This window comes from Zootoca vivipara, chromosome 4 (genome assembly GCF_963506605.1).
Source record: "Zootoca vivipara chromosome 4, rZooViv1.1, whole genome shotgun sequence".
Lineage (NCBI taxonomy): Eukaryota > Metazoa > Chordata > Lepidosauria > Squamata > Lacertidae > Zootoca > Zootoca vivipara.
Genome location: NC_083279.1, coordinates 56580940 through 56593990, shown reverse-complemented (window position 1 = coordinate 56593990; position 13051 = coordinate 56580940). Strand labels below are relative to the sequence as shown.

At 40.6% G+C, this 13051-nt stretch overlaps 1 protein-coding gene across 2 annotated transcripts in view; it reads left to right on the top strand.

The window, feature by feature from the left end:
- The first annotated feature begins 2965 nt into the window (after positions 1–2965).
- LOC118084639 (uncharacterized) overlaps positions 2966–13051 on the top strand; it is a 218166-nt gene continuing 208080 nt past the window's right edge. For both annotated transcript variants that reach the window (XM_060273638.1, XM_060273634.1), the window contains exon 1: positions 2966–3066. The gene's annotated coding sequence lies outside the window, so the exon portion shown is untranslated. The remainder of the gene's footprint in view (positions 3067–13051) is intronic.

Genomic DNA, 13051 nt, shown 5'->3' with positions numbered 1-13051 from the left:
ACCTCCTGTCCATGTGTTTGAGCCATTTAGGTTTTACTTATGGATATTTTAATGTGTAAACTTCCCCAATTGTCTTAGAAAACAAGGATAGTAAAACTTAGCCTTTCTCACTGAAGTTTTCTTTTCCTGTATCCTGGAATGAGAACCACCTCAGGATGCCAGTTCCTGCAGTAGTAGATGAAGTCGTCATAATTGTTAAACAAACTTATAGACCGCTTCACAGCACAAAGCCATCAGAGCAGTGCCTCCTGCCTACTACATGAGAGGTGTCAAAGACATGGCTAGCTCCAGAATCGAGACCACCACCCCCCGTCCCCAAAAATGCCACCTGTCAGGTCCACCAGTGCCTGCATCCCAGTTTGCCTGTGCTGGACAGCAGCAGTCCTGTAATCTTCAATGTCTGGCTGTAAAACAGGTATCATTTCAGAGTTGGAAGGGACCCTTGGGACCATCTAGTCCAGGCATCCCCAGACTGCGGCCCTCCAGATGTTTTGGCCTACAACTCCCATGATCCCTAGCTAACAGGACCAGTGGTCAGGGATGATGAGAATTGTAGTCCAAAACATCTGGAGGGCCGAAGTTTGGGGATGCCTGATCTAGTCCAACCGCCTGCAATGCAGGAATATGCAGTTGTCTCATATGGGGATTGAACCTGCGACCTTGGTATTATCAGCATCATGCTCTAACCAGCTGAGCTGTCCAGTGGTGTTTAGCATCACTATTGGTCATTGCACTGCTCAAGGTAGAAACTGGGTGGGGCTAGGTCAGGAGGCAGGCAGATAGGTGCTAAATACAATCTGACACAGGTATCAGTACCCATAAGCCCACGGCACTTACTCAAGGGTGCTGGAATTGAGCTTGGTCACAAAGATAGCAATTGAGATTCCTGCCTCCCTCCACCTCCAAGAAGAGGTGGTGCACAAATTAAGTTAACTACTCCTTTAAAATCCTTTTTAAGTCTTAAAAAAATTATTCCTTGTGTATTATTATTCCTGCAATTAGCATTGTAAAGTATCTATCCCATATTTGCCATGTATTAGGAAGATTTTTGTTGCCAGAAAAATGTAGGAAGTTATTTCAGTTCTGTTTTCTTTTAATATGAATTGGCATTTAGCGTGAAAATTACAGGATAATGTCACTGCATTGTTGGTTCTGGTGCAGTGTGTGGTATGCACTCATGTTAACAAATTCCTAGAGTCTTTATTTTTAGAGTGTAAAAAACTTGGGTAAATTTTACCCATTGCTCAAAGATTTTCTAATTTCACTGGTATGTTTGGAGCTTTTGAAACTCCAAAGCACTATAAGAGCTAGGTAAGCATTAAACAGATAAACAGTAATCTAGCTTCTACAGCTTAAAAGAAGGAAATGATTTACTGCAACATACTTTAATTCAAAAATATCTTTATTACATGACTCTACCCACAGTTTAATGGATATGCCCATTTTAATAACTGTTTGCAGTCTCACTGCTAATGTTTTATTGCTCTCTAATACATTTAAATATTGATTTTCTTTAGAAATGAGCACTTATGAAAGTGGAGGTGAAGTTTCATATGTCTTGTTAAATATTGACATTTTAAAGTCTCCACAGATTTGCCTTTAAGAGTATGTGGGATTTTATCAAGTTTGGTATGGAAATATTTTGCTGCATATACAGTCTTTTCTTTGTCAGTTTATAATTTGGTGATTTTTATTATTTTGAGAAATGTTACATTCATTGCAGCCTGAAACATGGATATAGAACCAAGCCGTTTTCTACCAACCTGTGCACTTGCACTCTAGGGAAAGAGTGGGAGACCTTTTAAACCACAAAAGCCCCATTTCCAAGGGCTGCACACAGTTGGCGGATGGGACTCCTCTTGATTGGGCTTATTTCATTATTCCGCTTTTGCATTCTTCCCTATGTAAAGGGTCTTTTATGCTAAGTAAGCTTCTTTTCATCCTTTGACGAAAGGGATTGTGACCCTGTAAAGAACAGATATCCCTTCACACCAAGTAATATCTTTTCGCCAACAGTTTGCCATGTCAGGATTCAGCTTCAATGTATTCTTCATACTGCGCCCCAAACTGAGTGTAGATACTGACACTCAGGGATTGGTGCTATACTACAGTCACATTACAAAGTAAGACAAAGCTGGGTGCCACCAGCATACCGATGACATCATCTTTATGTACTAGAATATTATCTGAGGGTATATGGTGCAGTATCTTTGCGGAAGCTAAGAAGCGCTGGGTCTTGTCGATGGCTGGATGGGAAATCAGCTGATGCCGTCTTGATTTCTACAATAGGTGAAAGATTTGAATAAATAAATGAAAATAATAAATACATGGTCATGCAGTCTCCTTCTGGGGAAAAGACTGAATTCTTGTTATATTCTACAAGTTGATTCCTGTGTGGCTGAGTAGTATCCACACCACCCGAATCCAGTCACAAAGTGATGTCCTCCACTACCAGACGTCCTGTAAAAATCGGATGATCAAATGTATCAAAGGCTACTGAGAGATTCAGAAGAATTATCAAGGTCATGCTCCTATTCCACATCTCCAGACACAGGTTGTTGACCAGGGCCACTTAAGTAGGGTTTGACCCAAGACCGAGTCTAAATGCTTGATTGGTTTCATTGCTTCCATGGATCTTTTCCTAGTTACTTAAAAGGCTACTGACTGATGCCGCATGCATGGGACCTGAGTAAAATGCTGAACCTTTCAGTTTCAATGAGCTTTAACTTCATTATTGGAGTCTGGAGTAATTAGTTGAAAACTGGAATTCAATTTTATCTAAAGGATGGCTATTATAATGCTTTACCTCACCTATAGCTTTCCAAGGCTTTTAGCCTCTTGACAAGCAATCTGTCAAGGAGGAATGTTGAGTGCATTCATTTTTGACTTCCATTCTTCTCCTGCAGCAGCTCAAGTGACTCCAGCCGAACTCTGGCATTTATCACAGACAAAATTAGGTCAGCAGAGAACATAGAGGTACAGAACTGAAAGGGGAATAAATTTGTCCTAAAAAGGAAAATGGGAAGAGGCTCTCACATTGTTGTTTAAATCAGCTGCTGCTCACAGGTAAGAGTTCTCTGAGGGAATTTTCAAGTGGAATTTTAATATGTGCTCTTTAAGTGTAGTTTAAAAGGTTTTATAAAGAGAATTCAGCCTTCCATGCAACAAACTTTCTAATCTGAGGTACCTTAAAATATAGCCTGGTCACTTCATGTACCGTATCTTGTGAATATGTGTAATTTTTGTTGTTTAAGTGGCAAGAAGCAATTGGGGAAGTTGACAGTATACTCTTAAATAGGAGAGCATAAGGTTTGTTTTTTCAAATTATGTATATCTGTCCTTTATTAAGCATTTAACTATTCTTGTCTGGTGCTTGTTGCCTATTTTCCAATTTCTGTTTGAGCAGATAATATTGATGCTTATGCTTTATATGGAACATATTGCCTAACAAATTGGAAAAGCGGAAAGGTGGGATAGTTTTAGTATCTGTCCAGGAGCTGGTTAGTTTATTATCTGAATTACACTGAATAAATTCTTAAGTAGTTTGAAACCAAACTACTTTTGGGATGTGTGGGGCAGAGTTATGGCATATTAATGATTATATTGTGGCATGAGTTATGAAACTTCTTAACTGTTTTGATGATGGTGATTGTGTGTGGAATAGATAATGGTTTTAGACAGATGAGTAGATTAGGAAGGTGGTATACAATGTTAACCTGAAATAGCCATACCAAATATAACACCACAGTTGTAGGTGTTGAAAAGAGGTAGGAGGTTATTTTATCCAATTTCTGGATAGCCCATTAAAAGAACATTGGAGGAGGTCTGAAGGCCTACTGCCACCATTTTATATCTACCCGAGTGCCCTTAGAATGGCAAAACATTGGGAAATAGCAGAATTCTGAGGGGACTTTTTTGTGGGTGCAGGTGACTGGCACCCATAGGACATTCTCAAAATTCAAAATGTGCCTACTTATCTTATAATAGACAGAACACGAATGCATTTATAAACCAAATAAATAATATTATGCCTTCTTTAATCTCTAATTAATTGCTTTGGTGTGTGTTAGATGTTTTGAAGCTGTTTGAGGTGGGAATTTTTTTGGTGATCCAGGCTTCTAGGGAACTTAAAAAAGGTATTCAAATGTCTTGATTTCTGTATTATCTGATGGTGTTTTCAGTGTGCAGGCTGGGTGCTTTTCATTTGTAACCTCATTATGAACACCATTTAAATGTGCAGATGTTTTTGCAGAAGTTGTACTTAGTTGATGATGCTCATTTTTATTATGGAACCTGGTGCCTTTCCTACAACTCTGTCCTCATAAGTAGACTTTCATATAAACATGAGTGCAACAATATGCATTAGTAGCTTCAGTATAAACTGTAGAGAGGGATGTAAAATACAAGACACAAATATGGGTACAATTTTTAATGGTTGTATGTAAAACATAGATCTTCAAAGAGTGTCTACTTCACTGAGTAAATATTTCAATGTAGTTCTGTTTTAATCTACCATTGGCAGTTTTAAAGTTATTTATGTTGTGGGAGAGGATGTGATCTGAATTGTTGATGACACCTTTGAAGGAAAACAGGAGGCGAATCTTTAGGCATATGCATGTGTTTATGTGCAATATATTAGGGAGAAACGTAGGCCCTTCTCCTTGATCTCTAGTTTCTATGTGCTAAGAGAGTTCATGTGTATGTGTAACTATACACACCTATAAATACACATGTATATACATACACTTAGGGATGGGTGAATCAGTGTATTTCTAGTGCCAGTTTCAGATGTGTTCAAATCAGGTGTGGTTTATGTCAGCTTCTGCAGTTTTGGTACAAAATCATACAAATTTATCCCCTAAAAATAAAATTTAAATTTAAAAAACTGTGTCACACAATTCAAGAAGTGTAAGTTTGACTTAACTGGATATCACCCTAGGTCAGTTTGCAAAAATTGTGAACCAGACAAAATTCTACTGCATCCCTAACAGAGAGACTAAGTGCATTGAACCAAGTGGCCCCACATGCAGTTTAATAGGCCAGGAACACCTCTACCACCCCTTTGTTTTTTGTGTGAAATAGACATGTGGGGAGCCTTCCTGAAGCTCCAAGCTACCTGGATCTTCGCAACATAATTGGAGTGCTGTGTTGCAGCAGAATGGGAATTTTGGTAGAGCAAAATAAGTCCACCCCATCTTGTGACCTGTAAGCTGTATTCCTCAAACTGGATGGACTATTCTGGAAATGTAACTACTTTGGGCATTTTAAAAATACACCTGAAATCATGAAACAGGCCCTTCAAAATGTTAGAAGGACTCACCATAATGTGAGTTACGGTTCAGTGGAATAGCTGCTTCTGTGCTCCAGAACTGAGCCAGCTGCTAATATACATCTTATTTTATAATGTTACTATTAGGAGGACAAATGTTAGTGGTACAAGGTTTGCAAGCGGCAGTCATCTCAGGCAGGAATAAGTGAGATTTATTCTTTTGAAATGAGAAATAGTTTTAAAATGGTATTTTAAAGTTCAAAGTCTTTCATTTGAGAAATTCAGCATGCTCTCAGCTTCTTCGGAAGACAGTGAACAGTAATGAGAACAATTCCCGGTTAACTCTAGCCAAACCTTTTAACTCTAAGAGAGGAGGAACTGTAGCCTAATGGGAGACCACAAGCTTTACATGCTGAGGATCCCGAGTTCAATCCCTAGCATCTCCTGTTAAAACGATCAGGTAGCGGCTGATATGAAGACCTATGTTTGCTATTTCAGGGAGCTACTACCTGTCAGAATAGTTAGACAATATCTGGCTTGATAATTGCTGCTTTGCTCTTCCTTTCTTTTCTCTCTGCAATAACCTCCCAGTCACCTTTCACAACCTCATGCAGCATGCACAAACCTGAGGATCTTGTCTCTGTGAAAAGCATCTGCAGGTGACAAGAGGAAAAATAGGTGGGGAAAGGTTTAATCACATATCTCCACCTGCACATGGATTTCCTTGATTTTTTTCTAGTCAAACCTGAGGTATGAGGCAAAATGTGCAGACACTATTCAGCTCATTTGTTTTGCTACAGACTAGCCTGTTCCCGACTTTCAGTGTTTTTTTTACTCAATATATGAAGTCATAGCAATGACTGACACTTAGGAAAGCAGATCTAGTCCATCAGAGACAGAGCAGTGAAACATCCATTGCCTATAGAATATCTTGGTTCATTTTTAAGGCTTTTATACCTATCTTCTGTGGTAGAAGAGTGATTGCTGCTTCAGAGAAAACAATTCATGCATCCAGGGTTTTATTGTAGCTATGATTGGCCAAAAGGTACCCTAAAATGAAAATTAGCAGCAAAAATGGGAGTTACCTGGAATCTTGTTTCATAGCAAAAAAAGAGAGTGATTCCCCTGCCCCGAGTTTGTAAAAGTTTCCCTGCTATTGCCAATGCAGATCAATTCCATCATCAAACATACCTAGGAGATATTGTGGGTTCGGTTCCAGACCACCGACAATAGAGCAAATATTGCAATAAAGCGAGTCACACAATCTTTTTGGTTTTCCAGTGCATATAAAAGTTATGTTTACACCATACTGTAACCTATAAAGCTAGTGCCCCCTGGCTGCAGAGGCAGGAAGGGAAAAACCAAGTTGCAGCTCTAGTTAGCTCCACTCCTGGGGTGTCAGCAGTGTGTGTGTGTGGGGGGGGGCTTCCATCCCCTGGAAGCAGCCGGGTTGCCTGCAGCTGCACTCACGTCCTTGTAAGGAGCAATATCTTTGAAGCACAATAAACTGAAGTACAATAAAATGAATTTGCTACCAAGGAGTGTGGTGGAGTCTCCTTCTTTGGAGGTCTTTAAGCAGAGGCTTGACAGGCATATGTCAAGAATGCTTTGGTGGTGTTTCCTGCTTGGCAGGGGGTTGGACTGGATGACCCTTGTGGTCTCTTCCAGCTCTATGATTCTATGATTCTAGGTATGCCTGTATTGTATCTGCATCACAGGGAGCAGAGCTGTGCATGGGTTACACCAATCCTCCAAAGTAACTCAGAATTGTTATAATACCCATTTTGCTATGGGGAACAGAAAGCTAGAGTATGGCTGGTAGTCCAGTGCTGCTGATCCTGGGTCCCCACCCCCACCCCCGTTTTTGGATTGGGAGATGCAGTGTATGGATGTAAAGCTGATTGTAGTAGTGCTACATGATGGAGGAAACCAGGGAAAGAACTGAAGGGCATAATTAGGACAGCAGGTCTATCTGTAGATGAATGGCTGGACTATCCATTGAAAAATAAGGGAGGTGGAAACCTAGAATACTAGTTATTCTGAGGCCTGGTCTACCCAGGCCTCATTGTCAATCTGTCACAAATACCAAATCCACACCAAATGGTACAGCAGTTCTCTGATGCTAGTTATGTCTATTTGTTGACATAATTCAAATATTTACTTTGGCTCTCTGTCCCCCAGGAAAAATTCCTGTCGGTGTCCATGCCTGTGCAAATTGTCCCTGCACCCATCTTTCAGTGGAGGAGCAGAAACTTTCAAAATTTGCATATGCTGTTAAAAGTGTAACGGTAAAGGTGAAGGTACCCCTGACCATTAGGTCCAGTCGCTGACGACTCTGGGGTTGCTGCGCTCATCTCGCTCTATAGGCTGAGGGAGCCAGCGTTTGTCCGCTTCTGGGTCATGTGGCCAGCATGACTAAGCTGCTTCTGGCGAACCAGAGCAGCGCACGAAACACCGTTTACCTTCCCGCCAGAGCGGTACCTATTTATTTACTTGCACTTTGACGTGCTTTCGAACTGCAAGGTGGGCAGGAGCTGGGACCGAACAACAGGAGCTCACCCCGTTGCAAGGATTCGAACCGCTGATCTTCTGATTGGCAAGCCCTATGCTCTGTGGTTTAGACCACAGTGCCACCCGCGTCCCATGCTAAAAGTGTAGATTGTCTTAAAAGTTTATGTTAAATTTATGAGAACTGAATAGTTTAGAATTCGGTGAGATTTAGCTCTATGTATACAGTTTCTTATATATTTGAGGAATGTGCACAGACTGGTGGTACAACATGATGTCAACAGGCTCCATCCCAACATGTGCTCCGTTGTCCATTCAGAGAACTCTTTACAAATGTTCTGAAGAAAACACACAGGCAGAGAGTGGAGCCTGCCGCCTCTATGTCATCCCCATTATCTTTTTTTTGTTTGTAAATATGCCCAATGCATTTTGGCATGCTTGCCTTTATCAAGGGCTTATATTAAAAATACATTAATGCAACACTTGATCAAGAAACCTCTGCTACAAAAGAACCCATTTAATGTGTGCATAATATGTGTATAGGGCTTTTGCACTCACCTTTCTACTTGTTGGCCTGAATCAATGGGCTCACTCTGTGTTAGATTTAGGCATTAATAATTATTTATATTAACATTAGCTCTGGTATTTTAGCAGGTGTGGATTATATTCAGTTTTATATATTCTGTAAGCCGCCCAGAGTGGATGGGGAAATCCAGCCAGATGGGTGGGGTATAAATAAAGAAATTTCTACTACTACTACCACCGTACTACTACTACTACTCATCCTCTACAGTGTGAATTGTATTATTATAAGTTACTTTGTGTTTCAATTGTGTCAACTGTTTAGAGAGGCTTTTTGATCCATCGTAATTGGCTGTAACTATGGTTTACGTAATATTAGTTTTCCTAAGGTTTATGGCTCACAGTTTGTCCATGAGAGTTAAACCATGATCCCAGGTTTGGGTGGCATGGTAAGCAACACACAGAACTGGAGGATGAGCAAAATTGTTGCTATCTCCTTTCCTGGAGCTTCCACAGTTGTGCTAACTCATATTTTGGCTTGGTGTAGCGTCCAAATCAAGCAACTTAAAACAGAGAATAACAAATAGCATGTCATTAAGAAAAACATTCATTTTTCTGCCCAAAAGTCATAAAACATGACAGTTATCATGGTTCTGTTCACCAAAGTAATTCTAAAGGCCTCTTCACATATATGCTTTCCTTTGTAAGAGTAGACAGTGGGGTAGGGAGGAAAAGTCTCATGTGCACCCTCATGTGTGAAAATTCTGCACATGTGTTGATTGTGTGTGTACTCTGAGCTGGAGGAGGTCCCAAAGCAGTTTATGTGGGGTAAAGCTGATCTGTGCAATAATCACAAATGATGATGTAGAAATGTGGGGATGTTTTCCTTTATTTTACCTTTGTAGGAGAAAAAAACATGTGTGAAGTAGTCCTAACTTGTGCCGTGTTTATCAGTGACAAGCCATTATTGTTCATCAGCTTGCTGTCTTTTATTATTTTGTGCCTCCCCCTCAAGAATAATTGAACCATGTCAGTCTGTGGCCTCTTCTTGAACTCTCTGAAATGGTGGCACTTCTTTGAACTCCCTGCTTTCAGTTGCTCTGACCTTGTTGCTCGTTTATAACTCATGTGCCATTTATCACTCCCAGACTTACAAATATTGTTGGGTGGGGGGAAGAGACCTGAGTGCAATCATTCATACTATAGCCTCTTTGTATTTGAGCTTCATGGCTTCCATATCATGTAACCGATAGGGAGAGATTAGTTAGAAAGCTGTAATTCTTCTGAGGGATTGTGATGATACTGTACCATAAACTGTGAAATGATGCTCAAGAGGTTTGAGATCATCAAAGCCATGAGATTATATTACAGCGTCGACAATCCGTCTCTGTCAATATCCATTTTATAATAGTTTTCCTGCAACCTAGGTGTGAAATATTGGTCATTCTATAGGCTATGAAACTCCCAGTTGTATCAAACCTTTCATTGCTATGCTTGTCACCTAGGCTATGACGGAAACCAGGTGTGACATAAATGTGGATGGATGTGTGCTCAGTAATGTTGTATGGAAATCTTCTGTTCTTTCAACATATCCAAGCACATTGTCATAGGCTGCTTGTGGAATGGCACAATTTAAAACATGAACTCTGGCTGAGGCATTCATGACAATAATGTACAAGAGCCAGTCTAATAAGGTAACATAATAATATAGCATTTCTTAGAGTTTTGATGTCTGAGGCACTAGATGGTGTTTTTCTTTCTAGATAGATTTTCAGGAGGCACACTTTACTTAGGTTCAAAAAGATTCATATCAATATAATCAGTCAGCACTCAGAACAATGGACAGATGCCTTCCTTGCAAACAGTGTAGAAACATTGCCTCCCATGATCCACCCACTCTTTCCCTTTCTTAGCTCAACATCATGTGTGGTGCCATGCTTTCCAGGCAATGGTAATGCTTCTCGGATTCCCTGTACTTCTCAACTGTATTGTGGGCTACATCACTAAATCCAAGAGCAGAAATGCAAGGAGAATGGAAAACGTCATGTCTGGAACTTCTTAGTGCTCAATATGACTTCACTCTGGGTTTATCCACACTTACGGTTTGCCCCACTTTTTCCATGCACAGGTCTGCACTTTAAAGCTCTGTGCAATTCGGGTTTTACACAGATTGTCGTTTGTTCCAATTCAGCTTTAAAGTGCGGTTATCAGAAGCGGCTTAGTCATGCTGGCCACATGACCTGGAAGCTGTATGCCAGCTTCCCGCAACCCCAGAGTCAGTCATGACTGGACCTAATGGTCAGGGGTCCCTTTACCTTTTTATCATGGGGAAAGGCCTAAAGTTAAAAGGGGGGGGAGGCTAAGCCAGTCCTGTGATATTTGGAAGTGGGGCATTCCACTCATTCTGCTGAGTGGATGCCTGTTGCAAAGTCCTGACCTGAATGCACCACTGTAAGGTGGTTTTCATTTACTCCTTGTAACTCCTACAGTGTCAAGAGAAATAACGGCCATGATCTTTTCTCCTGTGCCACTTGTAAGCGCACCTGCTTAGAATGACTTGTGAAAGATAGCTTCTAAGAAGATTCTTCCAACCACACATGGCTTTTATTTCTCTGCAGCCCTGCTGTTGAAGCTGACCATTGTTGCCTATAACTTCATTCCCTATCACTCTTTCTGGGGAAAGGTAGCAGAAGGAATATACACACAAGCAAAAGAAGAGGCTGTGGTTTGGTGGCATAGCCCATCACTCTCTGCGTGTAGAAGGCCCCAGGTTCAATCCTTGGCATCCCCAGGTAAGATTGTCTTGAAAACCTGGAGAGCCACTACCAGTCAGCATAGGCAATACTGCTGATCAAGCTAGGTGGATGAATGGTCCAACCTGGTGTAATACAGCTTTCCATGTTCTTAAGACTGGGCGCAGTAAATTATCAGTCTTGAAATAAGAAGTTGCATCTCTGGTCATTTGATTAGTAGATCACTGCTGATTTTTTGTTGGTCAAGAGCAAGGAGCAGAAGTGGCATACAGTCAGTTTAAGTACGCCTCGGTTTGAGTACTTTCAGTTTAAGTACTCTGCGAACCTGTCTGGAACGGATTAATCCACTTTCAGTGGGAAAGTTCGCTTCAGGTTAAGTACGCTTCATGTTAAGTACGGACTTCCAGAACCAATTACACTCATACTTCGGGTTAAGTACGCTTCAGGTTGAGCACTCCGCAGACCCGTCTGGAATGGATTAATCCACTTTCCATTACTTTCAATGGGAAAGTTCGCTTCAGGTTAAGTACGCTTCAGGTTAAGTACAGACTTCCAGAACCAACTGTGTACTTAAACCAAGGTACCACTGTATTCTGATGTTGTCATTTCTGTTTGTTTTGCTACGAAGCTTACTTTTCCTCCTATGCTATAGATTATAGCTTTTTTAATAATTTAATTCCTTCTCATCAGTTCCTAACATCTGGGGCCCTTTTGAGGAAATGAACATGATATTTAATTACAGCTGATATGGCACAGAGTTGTCATGCTGTTTACAGACAGAGCAAGAGGTGGGGGAGAGTGCCTGAAATGAAATGTCTCCAATTTAGCATCACACATTGCTAGGTTGGAGAAAGTAGACAGCAGCATCCAGTTGTATTACTGGCACTTCAAATTCAGCAGCAGAAACTTCCACTGTGCGCAGAGCTAAAACCCAAAGTCAGGGCAAGTTTAAATAATGAAAGGCAAGGACTTGCAACACAAATAATGAGCAGGTCTTGAGCTCCATGGCCAGTGTAGTAGTGTAAATGTTTCTGCAGCATGGCTTGGTTAAAAGTAGAGCCCAGCAAGCAAGGGTTTCCTACCCCATTTCTATTTGATTGGCAGTCCGCATAAAGCTACACTCACCTACGTAAAAATCGCCTAAAGCTGCAATCATGTATGTAAAATCCACGTAAATTGTGGGTTTTTTGTACATTTAAAGATGATTTATAAACATACACACCTGAGCTTTATTTGACCAGTAAGAATTTTAACATAGTTTTAAAACCGGGTCTTATAGTACTGTTTAAGGTCTACCATTTTTTCAGCTAGTCATTTTGGATACTAATTTTTAAGAAAAGCTCCTCCATATCAATAAGTTCAGTGGTTTTTGCAGATTCTTTACTTTTTTTTGCAAGTCCACATACTGGCCAGCAGAGGGCAGAGCAGTATCGGAGCATGAACAAAATTATGGCAAGTAGATGGGAAAACCTTGCAACGTTTTCCATTAGAGCTGCATGCAAAACATCTGAGCCTTTTCTTAAAAACACAGCCAAACCATTGTATAATTCTTGTCCCTGTCAGCTTTTATCAGCTGCTTTGTAAAGTCCGATGACAGAGCTGTCAGGTTTCTTACTTGAGAAATTGTGTGATGTCTGCAAATAAGGGGAAAGGGTGACCCTGAAGAAAATAGCAGTGTCCTGGATTGGTATGTCTCTTGTATAGTTCAATATGTCACAGCTGCATACTTGCATCTCTACATTTCAAGGGGCTCACAAAGCTATTTGGTTTTTGAACACTTACATTTTCACTTGCAGAGGAATTACTGATGTTACAGAGGTGAGAGAAATGTTGGAGAGCTATGGTTGTGGTGTATATATCGGTGGCCCCTTGCACTTGAAAAGGCAGGCACAGTCTAGCCAAAGCTAAACACCTTTCAGATCCATTGATTTCAATATTAAGAGTTCCTTAATTCTCTCTTCTCCTGCTTTTTAAAAATGTAATTTATAGCCCAGTCCAT